The sequence below is a fragment of the Camelus dromedarius genome, chromosome 7 (genome assembly GCF_036321535.1).
Source record: "Camelus dromedarius isolate mCamDro1 chromosome 7, mCamDro1.pat, whole genome shotgun sequence".
NCBI classification, from domain to species: Eukaryota; Metazoa; Chordata; class Mammalia; order Artiodactyla; family Camelidae; genus Camelus; species Camelus dromedarius.
The window spans coordinates 44336766-44357527 of record NC_087442.1 but is presented as its reverse complement, the minus strand read 5'-3'; the positions used below and the strand labels follow the sequence as shown (position 1 = coordinate 44357527).

General features: G+C 41.8%; 1 long non-coding RNA gene across 1 annotated transcript; it reads right to left on the bottom strand.

Moving 5' to 3' along the window:
- Window positions 1-1492: 1492 nt before the first annotated feature.
- Window positions 1493-18783, bottom strand: LOC116154020 (uncharacterized). Its single transcript, XR_004137825.2, has 4 exons — window positions 18509-18783; window positions 17721-17930; window positions 13821-13916; window positions 1493-1808 (listed from the first exon to the last, which is right to left on the bottom strand). It is a non-coding gene; the product is annotated as an uncharacterized LOC116154020 (long non-coding RNA).
- Between the last annotated feature and the right edge of the window lie 1979 nt (window positions 18784-20762).

The window sequence follows — 20762 nt, the reverse complement described above, 5'->3', positions numbered from 1 at the left end:
TTGCGGTGCCCCGCCCACCCCAGCTGGCCCCAGGAATGCCAGCGCTGCCACTGAGTCCAGGCTGAGGGATAATTGCTGCGTGGGCAGAGGTGGTCTCGGACCCCTCCTCTCCCTGCAGATTCCCTCCTCCTGGCTGAGTCATCTTTTTGGCTCACTTCAGCTTTTAACAAAGAGAATAGCTAATAAGAATTTATATCCTGGCCCCAACATCCCAAGAGGATATCTTTGAAGAGATATTTTTTTCCTGCGCTGAAATGATAGACCATAGGAATAATCCCAGTGGGTTAGGAGAAGGGATTTGAGAAGGAGATGGATTAAGAGGCTGCCATTAAGTCACACCATAGAAATGGCTCTCATGCCTTTTAATGGTAACTTGAGGTAATTTTACCACATGTTATGGTTGAATTGTGTCCCCTACAAAAAAAGATATATGAAGTCCTAACCTTCAGTATCTCAGAATGTGACTTTATTTGGAAACAAGGTATTTATAAATGTAATAGAGTTAAAATGAGGTCATCAGGATGGACCCTAAGCCAATATGAGTGACGCCCTTATAAAACGCCCTTATAAAAGACCCACAGAGAAGGAGGTGGATGTGAAGACACAGGAAGAGCACCTTGGAAAGACAAAGGAGTGTGTGATGCATCTACAAGCCAAGGAAGGCCTAAAGCTACCAGAAGCCAAGAGAGGCACGGTCTTGTGTCTGAGTGCTGGCTGTCTGCTGGCCGGCCTAAGCTGGACTTGACTGGGAAAACTTGGCTTTCTTCACTTACCACTTCCCAGCGGGCAACTCAATCCTGTTCTTCTCAAGGCAGCAGCAGAGTGCAAGAGCACAAGCGGGAATAAGCAGGTGCCTTTCCAGGCCTCTGTTTGCATCATGTCTGCTGACATCCAGTTATCCCAAATAAGTCAGCTGGCTGGGCGCCTTGTAGGGCACAACAAGCTTACAGGACAAGGGTAGTTAATGCAATCAATCTGCCACAGCTCTGGTTCCAGTTTGGAACTCTCAGGAACTGAGGCAGCAAAGGACCCCTGGGAAAGCCCCTACCATTTGTTCTGGTCCACCCAGAAGTCTACCTTATTCAAGCACAACTTATCCATCCATCCAAATTTTTATGGGGATTGACTTTAGTCAAAGAGCTTCAGAAGATACAGAAACAGGAAAGAATTGGGTCCTACCCTAAGGCACGTTGGGACACCATAAGCATAAACCAAAAAACTGTCACCATAATGGGTACCCTGAGAAAGGTCAAAGAAATGCTGGTAACTTGTTACAGAGTTCAGACTGACAAATATCATGGTCTGCAGAAGGATCTAAGCCCATAGTGAATTTTTTGGAAACCTAAGGTGAAGTGAGGCAAGAAAAAAAAAAGGAAGAAGAAGAAGAAAAAAAAAAGAATTAAAAAAAAAGAAATAAAAGAAAAAAGAACAATGTAGGCATATCTATTTGTAAGATGAAGTTTGCTTTATTTCAAAACCATCGTTTGTTCTGAAAACATGTTCTTCCAACATTTTAAATTAACATATGGACTTTGGTAAAATTAAAAGAAAATGGTTTTGTTTGCACATTTTAAAATATTCTTACTTTCATGTAAAACAAAGGTTGTCATTCCAAAATCTATCCTTCCCAACCCCTCAAGTAGTTTCTTGTTTTTTTTTCTTTCACCCCAACAGTCCTGGCACCAGAGTTGGAGAGAAAGGAGAACACGTCCAGCTGTGCCGTTCAGTGGAGAAGGAGTCCTCTGAGATGGGCCTTAAACGATGGGCTGGATTCCAACTGATGGGAACAGCTGTGAAGTGGATGGAACCTGGAGAAGGGCGTGGAGGAAGATGAGGGCCTGCTGTCCACAGTTCAGAGTAAGGTTTCCCTGGGCACCCTTGGGCACCCTGGAGTAGCTGCGGACAGGACTTCTGTGAAGTAACAAGCGTCACCTTGAAGCCCACCCTCTGGTCCTTCAGCAGGCCTGGTTTTGGTCTGGCTGCAGTTGGTTCCTGGAGACTCACTCCCCAGCCACACATTTTTAAGTGTTCTTACCTTTGCCTGAAATTTAACTGATCATTTTTCCCTTCTATCTGCATGGACCTTCCCGGGAGCCAGCCTTCCACACCTCTACTTCCCAACTGATTCTTCTCCTACAAGAGAGTCAGGCTGATAGGAGGAGGCTCCAGCAAATTCTTTCTGTCCTCAACATCCTCCCACAGCGTCCTACCTGGCTGTTTTATCACAGGCATCCAGGTAGATATTCTCGACACAAAGACAGCATTCTCATCTCAACTGAGCCAGATAATATAAACTATTACTATAATTATTGTTAATTCAACAATCATTAATTCTAAGTCGCAAGTAAAGAGCAGAGCTCTTTAAACTTAGGTTAGTCTCACTCGAAAGCTAGTGCGCTCCTCCAACCTCCCAGCACACCCAACACACACACACACACACACACACACACACACATGCTACAATAACTTCCATGATGTTCTCAACACCATAAATACTATTGAAAAGTAAACCAGGCCCTACCCTACTTCCTAATTGACACCTAATGGCCCAGGTTGAAACATCACATAAGAATTATAGAGTTGGATGGTTTTCTTCTGAGCTTGAACCTTGAGGTTGGGTTTAGGTGATGTCATCTCTATCCACCTGGCATACTTTGTGGTAGTTTATTCTCTGGAGTATTGTGGCTTAGAGTTGCCCTTAAGTGGCAACTGTGTGAAGTCTGTGGCATTTAATTCCACTGTCCCCATTCCACATATGCTGCCTCAAGGGCCAAACCTCAAGACCATACAGTTAATGAAATGATGACGTTAGCCAAAAACAACAGCTCCATCGCACACGTGCAACTGAGTGCTAATGTACTGTGAGATTTTGAACACAAATCCAGGATAAGGTTAAAATAATATTCTTTTTTTTTAAGTCATTAAAAGAATGCACTGTCAATGCAAAAACTTCCATTTGCATAACATTTTATACTTCTCAGTGTGCTTTCAGCTCATTTGATACAAACTAAGCAATATTATTCCCATTTTATAGATTAAAAAACTGGCTTGGGGGCATTAACTGCTCTATGCCATGCTTTTTTGGCTTTTTTAACGTTTTTATTTTGAAAATTATTATCCAATAAAATTGACCTTGTTTTTGAGAATTTTTTGTAAAGTTCTCTCAATTTTAATATGTGTGTAGATTCATACCAAACAGCACGATAATCAGGACACTAGACAGTTACGTTTCCCTAAAACCTTCCAGTGCTGTGCCTTTAATGTCACGCCCTTCCACTATCTTTAACTCCTCGCGCCAAGTTTTATGGCCTGTCCGTAATGGATATGAGACTAGAATTCAGGACAAGTATTGTTGTGGCCAAGTCTACTCAGATAAACACAGTTCGACTAGTTTCATTGGCACAATTACACTAGCATTGTTTGTTAGAGTATCCTGATTTACCTACTAAATTATCTGGAACTCAAGATGTTTTCTAAAGGGAACAGCTGCCTACAGCAATCCCAGGCTGTGTAGGTAGGGTCACCCAGTTGACTTAACCAGCAGAGAGGCCTGAGCTGCAGAAATGGAAAAGAAAACATACTCATTCAAATATCTGGCTATTCCTTCAAGACCATAGAACCTCACGACCACAAGCGTTCTGAATCCCGTCAGATGGGCCCAGTGCCAGGGAAGAGCCCGGTATCAGAACTGCAACTCTATTGGCAGTGGCTACTCCAGAATTCTCTACAGAAGAGGCTACATTAGCAATGACTTCCATTTGGAAGGCAGGTACAGTTTTCTTTTCCTTGGATCATGCTACACATCAAAAAAAAATTTTTTTTTCTTAAAGTAGCTTTCAATTACCTTTGCATAAAATTGAGAAAACTTAAATTGCACCTAACAGAGAACATTAGAAACTACACTGATGGTGGTGCTGATAATTGCAATATACAGCAGTGGTAGCAAGGTGACCGTCTCATCCTTGTATGCCCAGGACTCCCTCAGTTTTGAAACTGAGAGTCCCATGTCCTGGGTCTCCCCCAAAACCATCCCAAGATAATTTTTATAGTTGGTCACTTTAAGTAATAGAATCGTTACTATTAAAGGAAATAGCTAGAAAGGACTCTGATGGGATTGTGGGGTACTTAAACCCCAGAGCCACCCTGCTAATTGCCTGAAGTAGGTTACGCAGTGCCTAGGTGTTGGCATGCAATAAAACTTGTTCTTAATAGTGCCACTCATCCTTAATAGCCATGTTCCTTGTCCCCATCTGGACTTCTGGCGTCAGTATGCTCTGTTGACCAACCACCAGGCATCAGCCCTAGCCTACTGCAAGGCCTTGTTGGGTCTGGTCCTCTCTCAGCAACATCTGGTCCCCTTTGATTTACAAGGACTCTCAGGGCTGCCCCGGGCAGTCATTTCTACTCTAGGTTCTTGATTCTTCTCCAGGGCTCTCTGTAGGAGCAAGAGCCCGCTGCTCTCAGCTCTCCCTGACCATATCTGGACTCTCTGTTGTCCTCAAAAGAGCAAGGGGGACAATAAATACCACCCGTGTGAAGAAGAGGAAAGCCATGTGGGTGGGGAACTCTGAAGGAGCTGGGACTGGAGATGTCACCAAAGGCCGGCAAGGATTTAGCAGAGAGCAAGCAAAAAGAAAGGCGTTTCAGAGGGGAAGACAAACGAACAGAGGGTAATAATGAGGAAGGTCTGTGGCATGGGGACTGGGAGACAGATGTGCCTTAAGGTGAGGGTGAGAGAGGTGGGGACCAAACCTTTGGCGATGGAGAGGCAAAGCCTTATACCCTTTATTTGATAAACCCCAGCTTCTCACCCGGGAGCAGTGTTGCTCCCTTTCTCCCCGGGAACCACATTTACAAAGTCTGGACACATTTTTAATTGTCATGACTGAGAGTGGCAGCTAGTGGGTAGAGGCCAAGGATGCTGTTAAATGTCCTACAATGCCCAAGCCAGCTCCCCACTACAGAGAATTGTCCAGCCCCCATATCAAGAATGTCCAGGTTGAGAAAACTTGCAGGAGACACTGGGGAGACCCTGGAGCAGGGACATGACAAAATAATGTTGGTGCCAATATCCTCATAAACCTGAGAGGAAGTCAGCCAGCACAATAATATCTCATTTTGTGCAACAGAGAGATTCCTAAAAGACTTTGTGGCGATCAATGTTTTAGAAATTAAATCCTCTTTTAAATGTACTGGAGTGACTGACTAGATTAAATCCAGAGGTAAGTACTTTTCTAAAGTAAATCATTCCTTTCCCAAGCATCACTCCTACTCAGCATCCATTCTGATAGATGCCAATAGCCGTGCTTTCAAGTTTCTTACTGTGGGGCACACCTGATCTTCAATTCCAGACCAGGAGGGCAATGCCGGCTCCCCATCCCAGAAATGGAAGACAAGAAGCCAATCTCTGACTCCCGCCCACTGTCTGACCCCAAAGCAACTCAGTATTAGATCACTGATTGGTTCCAGGACATAGTTTCTTTTTCTCTATGATTCATCGACTCTAAAATGCAACTATTTCTTCACCCTGTCACTGCGGGGCACTTAATCCCAAACTATATTGAAAGCAAGAGCGATTTTTCCTTGCTGTTATGCTGAGAGCAGAATATGATTCTTTTGAAAATGTCAATAGTTCTTTTCTGTGTCTTGGTGACTGCTTCTAAGTCTTCAAACAATAAAATAATGGATTTCATTTTCCTCTGGATAAATGTTTGTTTTTACCCAGTCTTAGTTTTCTTTCTTTTCCTTTAAAACTCCTTCACACACTGAAGTGCGCTAAATATTTATGAATGTAATTTATGAGCCTTGGCTATTTACTTCTTGCCAAAACTAAAAAGTATGTCTGTGTGTGGCCTGAAAAATCCCAACTATGACAAAAGCAAAACTGAAATGAGCAACTACTTCATATTTTAAAAGAGGAGGGGAAGAAAAAGGTCAAACTTTAAAAAATCCAGAAGTTACTCACTCAACATATTTAGAATGCACAAAGGAAAATAAACAGATAAATAAATGATCTTCTCCAAGGATCCCATCCTGTTTGTCCTCCCTCAGACGGTTACTGGTAAGCATTTACTGAGCGCATCGGGAGGGGAAACAGGCCAGGCATCTGAAGTTTGGAGGGGGGTTGTTTTGCTCAGAAGATGGGGCTAAAGCTGCCGCCCACCTTGACCTGTCCCCCAGAGCCCTTCTTCACTGTCTGCCTTGAACTCTTAACTGCGCTGGGAGGGAAATCAGCAAACCTCTAATGAATTCCTGATCCCACAGCCAGCCCTCCCTTCCCTGCACACATTGCTTTGGAGAATCAAAACCCAACATCTGGAATTTGGCTTCTCACTGTCACAGGATGTCTCAAAGGCTGGCTCTTGTTTCTAGAGTTACATAATTTCTCCTAAGGAGCTTTTTTTTCTCGCTTCAAAAAGAGAGTGAGAGTGATTGAGGAGGAAATGCCTATGATATTAAAAAGTCATAAGTACTCATCTGTGATAACGAAAAAGCCATGACACTGGATGTACATGGATTCTGAGAGTTAACTATGATCTTGAGGGAATGGGTCTGTTAGAACTGACCAGAAACGAGCAGAAATAAAGAACGTGAGGAAAAGAGGTAAATGCCTCATGAAGTGCAAAACATCGTGGTGATGATTTGAACATCTCAGGAAAGAATGAAAGAACCAGTGGCTTGGGCTGCATCTGGTTAGCTCAGGACATCTCACCCAGATAATCTTACCAACCTTCAATCGGTGGTTGGCTTAAGGTCTTTAAGCCTCACCACTGGATTCCTCCTTCCTACTGTGGAAGGGCCACCTTGGAAACACATAGTGTGTTCAAGGACGACTTCCAGGGAACTGCTGGGGCCAGACCCCAGGCCGGCCCCAGTGGCTCCCTGGGCAGACCCTGGCTCTTCACCCAAGGTTCCACTGGCCCTGCTGAGTGGAAATGACCTTTGACAAGCACGCTTGGCCTCTTGAAAGAGGCAATTGACCTAATGGCTGATTACTTTCTTGAAAGGACCCGTTGAGCTGGATTTCCATTCTCTCTGGTAAAGGGGAGCAGGGATAAATAAAATGTAAGCAAGAATTTCACTCTCTTCCCTGCTAAAATCTTTACCCCAGCTCTTGAGAGTCTGAGTACGGAAGATTCCAGGAAAACCAGATTCATTCTCAAATTCTCAAATATTTTCATCTCAAAAGATACATAGGTCCTCTGCCCAATACAAGAATCAGAGCTGAGAACTGCTGTGTGTGTGTCTCTGTGTGTGTTGTGTGTGCGTGTTTGTGTGGGTGGATATGGTGTTAGGTGGGTGTGGTGGCATTGTGCTCATTAGGGTGGATGACCACAGAGGAGTTCATCTTCTTCGAGGAGACCAGCACTAGGAAGCAGAATGGGTTGACTTTCCCTAGAATGGGAAGAGCTCTTTCCATTCAGTGTGCTTAAAAATTAGAAAGGTGCCTAAAATTGCCATAAAATTATCAAATTTAAAACTGAATATTATGTGCCTGGTGCCTGGAATTCAATAATTAACAGATATAGTCCCTACCTTTAAGAAGTCTATGATCTAGTGGGAAATACAGATGATGAAACAGGCAGTTACAGCTCAGGGTAATTAGTGTCCCAATGCGGAGTTCAGGACTCTCTTCGTGCTGTTTGGGAAGGTCAAGAAAGAAATTATGGAAGACATGACATCTAAACTGAGATCAAACAACACGGCAGGAGGTAATGAAGAGAAGCAATAGAACATTAAGGGAGAGGTAACATCATCGACAAAGCCCCAGAAGTTCAAGTCCGTGGAATTTGACTGAAACGTGAGTGATGAGGAACAGAAACAGATTTTGTAAACCAGGGACCACCAAACTTTGCTGTAAGGGGCAGATAGTAAATATTTTAGGCTTTGTGGTCCATACGGTCTTTGTCAAAACCATTCAACTCTTCCACTGTATCCAGAAAAACACCGGCAGACAGTATGTCAATGAAGGTGCTCCAATAAAATTTTACTTACAAGGACAAGGCAGGCCAGATACGGCTCACGGCCTTGCTTTGCTGGCACCTGAACCCTCACTAGCCTAAGTGTGGTCCCCAGACCAGTAGCCTAGGCATCACCTGGGAGTTTGTTACACATGCAGAATCTCAGGACCCACCTATGACCTACGAACCTAGAATCGCATCTCATGTTCACAAGCTCCCTGGATGGTCTGCAGGCACATGAAATTGAGGGAAGCACTCACGGCTTTAAGCATCGTGAGGGCCTTTGTACTCCATCTTTGGGGCACTCATATGTGCATGTTTGGAAGATTCCTCTGACTGCAATACTGCAAGTACCAGAGGGTGACTATCTCCTTAAATTTTGCGCCCTAAGTAGCTAGCCTGCCTCCCCGTAGCCCTGGCTGTGGTGAGGAAAATGGACAACAGAGGCAAGGCTCTAGGATCATTTCTCTCTTCTTCCAGCCTGGGCAAACTCAGCGCTGCCCCACATCCCACCACAACAAAGGCTGATCTTCAAAAGCTATTGTAGGGGGGTTACCTTCATTAAGCCTCCTAAGGTTAACTCCTTGGGTATATTTCCAAGACTCAGTTGAAGCCATTTTTCTAGAACCATTTCTCCAGACCAGAGCTGGACATCGTGTTTCTCTGCTGTTCATTATGTCATTGTCATCGTTTGTTTCCATATAGATTCCATAACACTCTGGGGGTCCAGTCCTCTGTGCCTGTTCCACCTGCAAGGGCATTTCTGGCCACCTGGCTTTGATGTCAGCTTCCAGACCAGCTCACAGGCAGCAGCTCTGAGTGTGAGTGGAATAAGTTCCCTTAATTAGGAAAGAGAGAAACTCTGGACCAGCTGTGCACACTCCAAAGGAAGACATCGATCAAAGAATGCACCTCCCTTCCCTACCTTTTATTTACCCTTTAGAAGATCCAGTTAAAGCAGAACCTGGCACTCTCCTAATTTTTCAGCCAATTAACACATACAACAGTTTCTGGCCATGAATTGAAACACACACACACACTCATGCATGCACACAAAATAAACATACACACACACACACACACACACACACACACACACCCGGGTTCTTCCTTGTCAACTTCAAGGACTTAGGGACTTGGGGTGTTCCTGTGGACACTGTAGCTAAAAGGATGTTGGGAAAGTGGTCAGAAAACGTTATTCAGTCGACTTGGTTGATTTCTCGCGTCTTTTCCCCTGCCTCTGATTATATTTCATCCACATGCCTTTCCTGCTTATTTTAGCTTGTCCTTGGGGATGGTTTGCTCAGATTATGCTGATGTAAGCAAACCCGGTAAATAATTTTGCCTTGCAGTTTCACTGGTTTAAGGTTAGACTGATACTTTATAGTCCAACCTTCACCATCTTAGCAGAGCCTTGGTAATGCATGGCTCCAGGAAAGACATCTCTGGAAATTTCTTCAGTGGCCCAGCTTGGGCAAGATGCAGCCTGGGCATCTCCTGGAGTCATGTCTGCTGCGCTGCTCATGTCTGTGAACGCCTCCCGCCAGGGCCACTGCAAGGCCGCTGGCATGAAGGTGGTGGAAACCAGCACAAGCACACATGCCCCAGGATGCATGAGGGTATCTTCCCACAGTCTAGAATCCAATGAATGAACTCACCTCCCGGGGCTGCTGTGCACACGGAGGGGTGGCAGATCGCCTGGTCCTTGGCAGCACACACAAATGTCAGCCATCTTGCCTGTTGTTTATAATGATTAAAGGCTTCCCTTGAGTTTTTGCTAACCCATTAAAGTCTTCCATTACAGCCCAACTTAACACTCACCTTCTCACAAGGCTTTCTTAGCTAGGTCCAGCCAGCCTCTCCAGCCATGAGTTCAGTCCCTATTCCCCAATACATAGAAATAGGGCTCCTGAGTGGCTTCAGTTTTATTGTTTGTTTGTTTGTTTCCCATTTCTATGCTTTACCTCCTCAAATAGAATTAAACTCCTTCAAAGAGAGGATCAAGCCTTCCCATTTTGCATATGACCCACCCAACCCCTAAGACACCTACCATAATGCTAATTACAGAGACAACTTAATCTTTGATGAATTAATTTCATTTCAGAATAAATAGCATCCATGTGTGTTACAGGTAACATGGATTTCCCTCGGTTGTCCTCTGTGGCACTGTAACGCATGCTGGGTTGAAATCTCCTTTTGTCATTAGATACTTAGAGCACAAGCTCTGTGGCCAGACTGCCCAGGTGTGATCTCAGCTCCTCTAATTGCTAGCTGTGTGGTTGGGGAAAGTTACTTAACTTGCTCAGCCTCAGTTTACTCATCTGTAAAATGGAGACAGTAAAAGTTCCTATCTCTCATGTGGTTTGGGTTAAGGTATGTTATGTACTTAGAATACTTCTTGACACATAGTAAGTGTTTAAGAACATTTTCACGTATTATTGTCTATAAATAAACTATTTGGCATGGAGTTTTAATAGGACAAACACATTTGCAGAGAAGAGTGTTCATTTTAATTGAAAGAAAGAACTTTGATACAAATCATGATATATTGATGGTGCCAGCATGACCAATAACTACTTGCCTAGTAAGTTATGTAAATGATACAATTGTTTTTTCCCTAAACTGTATCATTTTATGATATCAACTCTTGGCTTTTCTTCTAGGGAATCACCCCTTTCCTTCCACGTGGCTGAGGTGAGACTGCCTGTCTCAACAGCCCCTTGCCTGTGCTCTCACCTGACATGTGAGCATGTGACCAAACTGAGCCAGTCAGAGTCTTCCCTAAGATGTGATTATGGATCCGGGGAAAGAAACGTTTCTCTTCCCTGGGGATTGAGAACTGCAAGGGCAACACAAACTAGAGATGCTCGGTGGCTACTCTGAACACTTTTGAAAGCTGGAAGAAACTACATATTGAAGGCAATGCGCAGAGCTGAGAGGTGACAAGAGAAAGAAAAATCTAACAGTGTTCTACAAGGCTCTGGACCATGACATAAGTGGAGACAACTCAACCTCTAGACTTTGTACACCTGTGAGCCAGTAAAACCCCCTCTTTCTTAAGCTAATGTGTGTTCTTTTTCTGTGTCTTGCTACCAGAGGAGCCCTGAATGAAAGAAACATTTTCAACTATATGAGTCATGTGTCTGTTAAAGCAAGTCCAACCAAGAGAGAAGAGTTTACTTTCAATTACTTAGCATTACATGAAACTAATAAATGTTGTTTTATTTTTTAGAAAATTCTATGATTTGGATTTTTAATTTGAATTAAGGAAGTTTTACTAAAAGGAATTTTTATATTAGGCAGTTATAAGTAGCAATTTAAGTAGAAAGGCTGGCTAATATTTAAATAAATACAATCAGTAAAACTGCAAGATAAAAGTGAGTTAATTTATTGTCTATCTATAAAAAATAAATATGATATTGAAGATATACAGATTTATATACACACATGTATAAATATACGTGTACAGTATATATATGCAGAGAGAGCATGTGAATTCAGATTCCCTACTGTGTGCCAGGTGTTCCAGTGTGTTATGTGTGTTACTGTGCTGAGTCCTTACAACAACTTCCCTTAGAGGTAAGCATTGTTATCCCTACATTGTATGAAAACAGAAAACAGAGACCCAGAGAGATTATGTAATTTTCCCAAGGTCAGGTAGCTGCCAATGACAGAGCCTGGACTTAAACCTGAGCTCTCCCAGTTCCAACAGATGTAATGTCTTTCCATTACACCGCGCTGGCTCCCTCAGAAACAGCTGGCGTCGTCACCCCCGCTTCCCCAGTGTCAGGAATGAATCCGAGAGCTGTTACATAAGTGCGCTCCACGTACACTCATGTGGAACAAGCAACTCCAACGCTGCGCTCACACCCACAAAGTGACAGCACAAAGCCCCCATGGCCTAATCGTAGGATGCCGCTGCTTAGAAGGCCAGCATCTGCAGGGGAGGCCACAGGGTTGGGACCCCAGTGGGAGACCATCACGTCTCGCCCACAGGCTCCTTTCTGCCCCCCAGTGATTTGCAGACTTGCTCTAAAATAGATGAGAAGGCCTGGAATACAGCAACTGTGCTATCAAATTTGAAAATAAATGACTCAAATCTAAGCATATTACTTAGAAATACTGAGGTAAAATATTTTTTAAATGATAAAATCATCAGGTAGTTTGGAATACTGGATATTTGATGACACTAAGAAGATAATAGCATGTGATTATGTTGAAAACAAGATTCCTTATCTTTGTAGAGAGTCATAGTAAATTATTTACAGGTGAAATGATTCAGGAACTTGGATTTGCTTTGAAATAGTGTGGAAGGAGAGAGGGATAAATGAAACAAGACTGGCCATATGACAGTGGTGGTAGAAGCCAGGTGATGGAATACGGGGTTTCTCATACTAGTCTCCCAACTTTTGTATTGGTTTGAAATTGTCCTTAATAAAAGAAAAAAAAAGAAATATGAACATAAGAATACATAGCTTTTAAAAATTGAGAGAGCTTGCCTTTTGGGATGGGGAGATGTAATATCAGGGGCCACTGTTTCCATTAGAGCTCCGTAGGATCATTGCCTCTTCCCATTACGTAAATATATTCCTTTGAGGAAAAACTTAAATTTAAAAGAAATTTTAAAAAATAGCACCGGGGTCAACCAGCCCCTCCCGCTCCATGGCAGACATCACTAATCAACTTCAGCCTGATCCTCCACTGAGCCAGGAGGAGCCTCTGGGTCCTCAGCACAGCCTGCCAGAGATAAGCCCATCCTGGGAGAAGACCTGTAACTTGTTCTCACCGTTCAGACAGGGTCTGCCCAGATGCCTGTCCCCCGTTACTCCAGGTCAACCTGAATACCCTCCCAGAACCTCCCACACAGCCTCCAGAGTAGAGGCATCACTCCTGACTCGCTCTCCCCCAGCCTGAGCTGATGCTTCCATTTCTGTTGGAGTTCCTGCGAGCCAAAACTACCAGCCCTTCTTCAGTCACTGGCAATAACATTTTCCTACGATGTGCTTTACTGCAAATTTCGGAAAGTGATGAGTGCTAACAGATCCCAGTTCTGTGTAAAAGGAAAACGTTAGCATTATATTTGGGTCAACTTTTGATGTGCGAGGGACTTTTCCACGTTTGGACAGAAGCTCAAGTGCCAGTCATGTCTTTCCTGGCTGTCTTACAATTCTCCCGGGATGTTAACTGCATTGGCATGAGCTGAGCGTAATGGGCAGGGCCTGATGTCACTGTGAGCCGGTCCTCATTCTTTGTGTGAGAAAGCAGACCCTCAGACCCGCAGACCCTCAGACCCGCAGACCCCAACCCTCCCTATTCCCAGCCTTAGCCCAGTGCTAACACCACACTCAGTCTCTAACACTAAGCCCAAAATTAGGGTTCAATTCTTTCTCTTGGGAGACTGGGAAAGGAGGAGGAGGAACTAGCATGTGTTGATTAGCTGTGGAGCCAAGCACAGGGCTAGGCGCTCCCTACTTATTTCATCCTAACTGTAAATCCTGAGTCAGGTTTCCCAGATGAAAACGCTGAGACTCGGAGAGGCTGCGATTTTGCTCTTGTCGCAGAGCTAGAAAGTGCAAGGATAGGATTATCTTCTAGGTCTTTCTGAATTCGCAAACCTTTGTTCTTCTCCAGCCTGATGCTCCTAAGAAGTCTACGCTCACCTGTAAACCCCTTGCCAGTGCCAAGCCCAGATCCACAGACAATTTGGAGTCAGCACATGTGCTCACCTGGGAAAAAGCCCACCACTTAGACACGGGTTTTGGGGAGATGTTTGAACCCATGTATCAGGCAATGTCAGGTCCCACTTCCAAAATCAGTAGTTACCGAAGAGGCAGATCTCCACAGGTAAAAGGTACTTACCACATACCTCCCATCATCGGTGTTACACATATTCACATCCACATTCCTCAGTCTTCACACAGACTGTGGCCAAGCCCTTAGTGTGTGCTCTATAGCCTGGAAAAGAGAGCATTTTTATGGGCCAGCTTAAAGAAGAAGAAACAGCAGACCAAAGAAATTAAAAAGCCAACCAGAAGCCAATTATGCAATTGACAGAATTTGATTTTTTTTTCATTCAAATATGGCACTAAATTTTCAACACAGGGCTCTGACTCATCTTGAGTTTGCCTAGTTTATTTAGGCCCAGGTCCTAGGGTTGACATTCATTTTCAGCATAAGTTCTGACCCCCAACTCCAGGGAGTGCTAATCACAATTCTCTGATGGCAGGACCAGCCTCTGCAGCTGGACAGGGAAGCCCTGCTCACATTCTCCAGAGCCAAACTAGTACCAGCTGCGACAAACCTCCCAGTAACTGATGGAATATGCAGATAAAAGATCAGTAAAAAAACCAATTTGAAACCACATGATTAACCAACTTGATATAATTGGCATATTTTGAATACTTTACCCAGTATCTGGAGAACATACATTCTTCCTCAGTGCATGGGAAACATTTACCAAAATAAACGATAAACTGGGACTAAGTCTCAGCAACGTAAAAAGATAGAAATCAGAATATTTTCTTTGGTCAGAGAAGCATTAAATGAGAAATCAATACCAGAAAGATAAATAGAAAAATCACTAAGTGTTTGGAAATTAAGCAACATGCATTTAAATAATCCATAGGTCACTGAAGAAGCCAAAGTGGAAATTGAAAAACGTTTTGAACCAAGTGAAAATACAACACAGCAAAACTTGTGGAATGAAGCTCAAGTAGTGCTTAAAGGGATATTTATAGAACTAAATGCATACATTAAAAATATAAATGAATATAGTAGGTAAGGAGACACATTTTAAGAGAAGAGAGACTGAAAATTAATGTTTCCATCTTAAGAAGCTTGGGAGAAAAAATAAATTAAACCCAAGAAAAACAGAAGAAAAGTTATGATAATGATAAATGCAGAAAACAATGATATATAAAATATACATACAAGGAGAAAAATCAATAAATCAAAAATTGGCAGTTTAGAAAGATTAATAAAATTCATAACCTCCTAAAAAGACAGATTTTTTTTAAAGAGAGAGAAAACACAAATAACCAATTCCAAGGATTAAAAAGAGAACATCACTAGAGATATTAAAAAATAAGAAAGAAGATATTATAAAGAACTGTATGACAATAAATTTGAAAATTTAGTGAAGTAAACAAACTCCAGAAAAGCATAATTTACCAAAATTGACATAGAAGAATAGAAAATCTGAGTACTCTTATATCTATTACAGAAATTAAATCTATAATTTAAAGAGTTCCCACAAAGAAAATCACATACTCACATGGCCTTGATCATGAATTCTTACACAAACCTTTCCTGAGAATAAAAGTGGAAGAAACACTTTTCCCAACTATTTTATGTGGACCTTAACATTAACATCAGAACCTGATATAGGAAAATGACATGTAAAAATCCCAAGCAAGATATTAATGAACCAAATCTAATAATAGAGCAAAAAGATAATATATCATGACCAAATGGGATTCACTCCAGGAACGTTACGTTGGCTTAACATTCTAAAATAAAGCAATTCATCATCTTAGCAGAATAAAAGAGAAGGAAATATGTGCATCTCAAATACACTCTGTATCTCAAATATGCTCACAAAGCACTTGACAAAATTCAGCTGTTCATGATCTTGAAAAAAAAGCAAAACTCAGTAAACTAGAAATAGCAGAGAAAGTCCTTAATCTAATAAAAGATACAAACAAAACTCTGCATTTAACACTCTCTGTGTTATATCTTTCTAGTCAATATTATACTAGAGTATATACAATATTAACACTCTCTTGTCATATCTTTCTAGTCAATATTATACTAGAGTATATAAAAGTACAATAAGGCAAGAGAAAGAAAATAATGGTAAAATATTGGAAAGGAAAAAGTAAAACATCAGTGTTCATGGAGGACATAATCAAGTATACAGAGAGAATCAGACGAAATTATTCAATTTATTAAGTTAACTTAGCAAGGCTGTTGGATATTTTAAAAATTACATATTTATAAAATATTGGAAACCATTTAAAAATTAAATTTAAAAAATGCTGAATAAAATAGCACCCAAAATCATAAAATTCATAGAAATAAATGTAACAAGAAACTTGCAAGACCGATACACCAAAAACTGCAAAGCACTGCTGAGGGAAATTTTGGAAGACTTAAATTGATTAAGAGACAGACCCTTTTCATGTATTAGAAGACTCAATATTGTTAGAATGTTGATTCTTCCCAATTAACTTATAAAATCAACATGATCCCAATTAAGATCTCAGCAGGCTTTCTGTGGAAACTAAATTTATGAATTCAAAGTTCAAGGAATTCCCTGAAGCAGTGAAAACATTCAAAACAACTGCTGGGTCTCTACAGTGGCTTCAACCTCTGGGAAAGTTTTGTAATTTCTCTTTGTGAGAGGGAGCTGTATCTCAAAACAGCAGCCTTTCCTGCAGACAAAGAGAGAGGAGGACGTGTGATTGCGTATATTTGTCCCATGAGTGTGTGTGCATAAATTCATAAAATTCTGGATATACTTACACATTTCTTCCGTAAAAGACACGGAAGGCTATCTTTGACATCTCTTAGGAGTATAATGAATGTAAGAGGAATATAGTGGCATCAGTTTTGCTAAAAACAAATCATTTTCTGGGAAAATGTAGGTTGTATATACAACCTGAGATTTGAAGACAGATACTTTAACCAATGAGATAGTAAACAAACAAACAAACAGCCAGGACTGATTGACAGTGGGTACCAAATGCTCTACTAAAAATAACCCAAGCATATGCTGGCAAAGAATTATTATTAATGTTAATTTCATACTTGCTTGAAATTGCGATCAATTCCACCGTGTGATGTGAACAAGACTTGAGTGAAAGCTAGAGACCGAGGCATGGAGAATTCTCCGGAAATATTTCTATAGTTATAGGTTAGACCAAATGCAATACTAATATAGGAAATATTTGATTTGTCAAAACATACTCAGTTATAATTAAATGTAATTTTTACACACACACACACACACACACACACACACACAACTAATGCAAGCAAAATAAAAAGAGGTAATCAGGGGGTCCTGGGGTGGTTCAGGGATCTAATCTGGGCATCGAAAAAGGGAAAGTGGGCACCAGGGTTCCTTCTGTTCACCTCATCTCTCTTCGTCTGTGTGCTGTTTATGCTCTTCTCGCTACTGCTAAGGGGCCTTCTGTGCTCTGGGGAGCCTGGTCACACAAAGCTCCGGCTTGTGCCTTTCTTGTTTAGACCTGAGAGCAAAGATATCCTTGCTGACAGAACTACCTTCTAACACTGAGGAAGGTGTCGGATCACCTGGCTGGCACTGTGGGACCATCCTGCCCCCATCATTAGGGCAGGCTGAAGCAGGAACTGTTTGCAGCAGAGGAGTTCTAAACCTCATGACGTCTTCACAGCTTCATGCAGCTTTAACACCCCATTTATTCACTTCTCCAGACATCCCCGACCTTGCCATCCTCTTTGATTTCTACAAAGTGTCAGTTCTCCATTTTTCATTCTCCACCTTAGAGACCCTTCCCACAGTCTGTCAGCACCCTCAGCCAGGCTGGCCCCGATCTCTATCAGCACTTACACAGGAAGGCTTGGAACAATTGAAAAGATTGACACGAGAAAAGACCGCATAGAACATTTAAAATTTTGAAAACAAGTAGCTTACAGACACTTTAGATTTCTTATATTTTGATTCACTTTAACATTCATAAATACCATTAATCAGAACCTCTAGGCACAAGTACTTACACATGTACCTGCCACTCCCATACAGCTGAACAATGACCTGCTGCCCAGGTTGACATGACTTTGAGAATGAAGATCCACAGGGAGAAACCAAGAGAAGCTGTCCAGGTGGGGAATCATGGCATCTGGGAGCCAGGAGTGAAGGAGTCAAACCTCACGTAACTGGTTGGATGGTTTTGAGTGATTTGCTTTGTCGACAAAAAATTAATCAATCTAAGAAAGAAATGGAAATTTTATTTGAGCCGTATTGAGGACTATAACCCAGGAAGAGCATCTCAGAAAGCTCTGAGAACTGTTCTGCCCATTAGAAGTCAAGGCAAAGTTATATAAGCTTCTTGAGACAGACGGCTGTGTATTAAATGACGTACGATTGACAGTTGACACAATCCAGATCTAAGCATCGCCATGGCCCCTAACAAGATCAAGAAGGAATGTTATCTTTTAAGGTGTTATCTTATTGGTGCTGGGAGAACGCTACTCTTTATGACTGAGCAGGTATTTCTGCCAATGGGGGAGGTTTGGCTGATGCATAACACAGATACACAATGCACAGTAGAGAAGAGAGAGGAGGCCAAAGGGCAGGGAAAATATTTTTAAGTTTAAATTTTTTTTCTCTTGCCATAAAATGTGAATTTTATTTCACAGATTCACTCCCACTGGGTCCATTTGTTCATCAGTAAGATGAGGAAGTAGGACTAGCTCAGAGGTCAACAAACTATGGTCCATAGGCCACACCCAGTCCACTGCCTGTTTTTATAAATAAAGTTTCATTAACACAAATCCATGCTTACCTTTTTAAGTATTTTCTATGTCTGCTTCCGTGCTTCAAAGCAGAGTTGAGTGGCTGCAACAGAGTCTGTATGATCTGCAAAGTCCAAAATATTTACTCTTTGTCCCTTTACAGAAAGTTTGCCAGACCCTGATCTAAATAAGTCCTCACCAACCCATTTTTCCCTTGACACACTTTCAAATAAGTAGTTTTTGCCATATCTCTAATTTTCTTGGCCAGGACTATTGCTGTTTACCCAAGCCACAGGGTCCTATGTCTGCACAGCAGAGACTAACAAGGAACTTATCAGTCAGTCGGCTTCAGTCGAAACAAGTAGCCAACCACATGACTCATATTTTCCTTCCAGCACTTGCAACTGTCATATGAAATATGCAAACACTCGTCGCACGTCCCTCTATCCGTCTCTCTGGTCAATAGATAAGAAAAGTTTAAGAAGATCCGATGTCTATTCAGGTCAAAGCGAAGTGAAATTGTGAACATCACTAAATTCCAAGTAGATGGCAATGTCTGGGAAAACAAACAAGGAAATCTGATTGGGGGACTGAATTTCCTATTTTCCCTGTCAAAATAACTGAATCATTGCTGACATGCTGTTTGATTTTTATTGCAGAGTATAGCAATAGAAAGCAAAAATTGCACTAATAAAACCCTCTACTCACATCTTTTCAGTTTTCTCTTTGTTAGTGAATTAAGATTTGGAAAACACCACATATCCGATGAAGTCTATACCTCTCAAAAGTTTTCTGTAGAACATCACACGGACATACTGGGAAAAACCAGAAGGGAGTGAGCACACATACACACACACTCTGACAAAAAAAGGAATCCAAAAGTAATAACCAATCCCAAAATGCCAGGAAGCAGGGTTATAAATTTAATACAAACAGCTCCCTCTTTAAATTCCCAGTCCGTTTATCAAATTTTAAAAACAAAATGACAAGTTAAGATTATTAGTCAAAATATATAAATAAATCACCTTACATGTGTTATTTCCAAGGTCTGTGAATGATTTCACAGCGGTTGGGTGTAATAAGTGAATACACAGGCAACCTGGGCTCAGGAGCAGAGCCGGGCCAGGTACAGCTGGAAACTCGCCAATCCCTGGACAGCGCAGCTAGCTCGAGGGCAGACGCCAACGCTGGGCTGCACACAGGGGCCTTTAAGAAGTCATTTGCTGAGATTTCTCTCTCAAGACAGCCCTGACATCTTACCGTGGCTTGCTCTAGGATCCCCTACACACGATCCCATTGTTAATAGAAAGCGCTTTTTTCTGACGTCTTCGAAAAGCAAGGATTAAGTCAACTTATCATAAATTCCTGCTGCTTGAAACCAACTCACAGAATATTTTTCTAAAATGTAGTTTGTCAAATGCGTTGGGTTTTAACGAAATGTCAAGATCTGGGAGTCATAAATTATCAAATGGGACGTGAGGCCTCCCAGAGAATGAGTACTGCTGGGGTTCTGTGTTCAAGATGAATTGCTGGAAAATTCTCTGTCTTCAAAATTGGTCTCGTTCTTTACCTGTTTGGATTTACCCAGCAACCAATGTTAACAGCTCTTATGTGGGGGCCAAAGGCCAAATGTAAACAGAAAAACAATGAAAAAAAGTTCTTTGAACATATTCCCTTCAGCTGGCCCAGAGCCAGGTCTGCCATGCTGGGCCCCCCGCCCTCCTGGCATCGTTCTGTCACTGCCATTAATAATATTATTGGTGTTGGAACAAAGCCAGCTGTCTTCCTTTTCAAACCAATTTGTCTGATAGCATGGATTATTTTGTTAGGTAATCTGTCACTTCTGGAAAACACCGAACTTTAATGTTCTTCCCATACGTGTTGCTCTCTGAGCATTGGAAGGCATTTGGGTGACATCATCCCACCCTCAGGTCAGAACAAGCCACCCTCATCTGGCACCTTCTCAGCTAAACAAAAGCATTTTTAAATGTAGGGCTACACACATCTAGCTTTATTTCCATTACTTATGCAATACATGTAAACATTAAAAGCAAATCTACACCGGCCAAGAAAAATGATCTCCTAACAGACCTAAAAATCATTTGTGACTCAAATATATGAACAGTTCCTGTGAAGGATTCAGGAAGACAAGCAATTTCCTCAGTTCTCTTTGTGAGCACAGACTGGGAGTGAGAATCTTTATATTTTTCTTTGTTAGGGGAATGTTTTCACTGTGCCTACCAAAAAAAAAAAAAAAATATATATATATATATATATATGTATATGTGTGTATGTATATATATA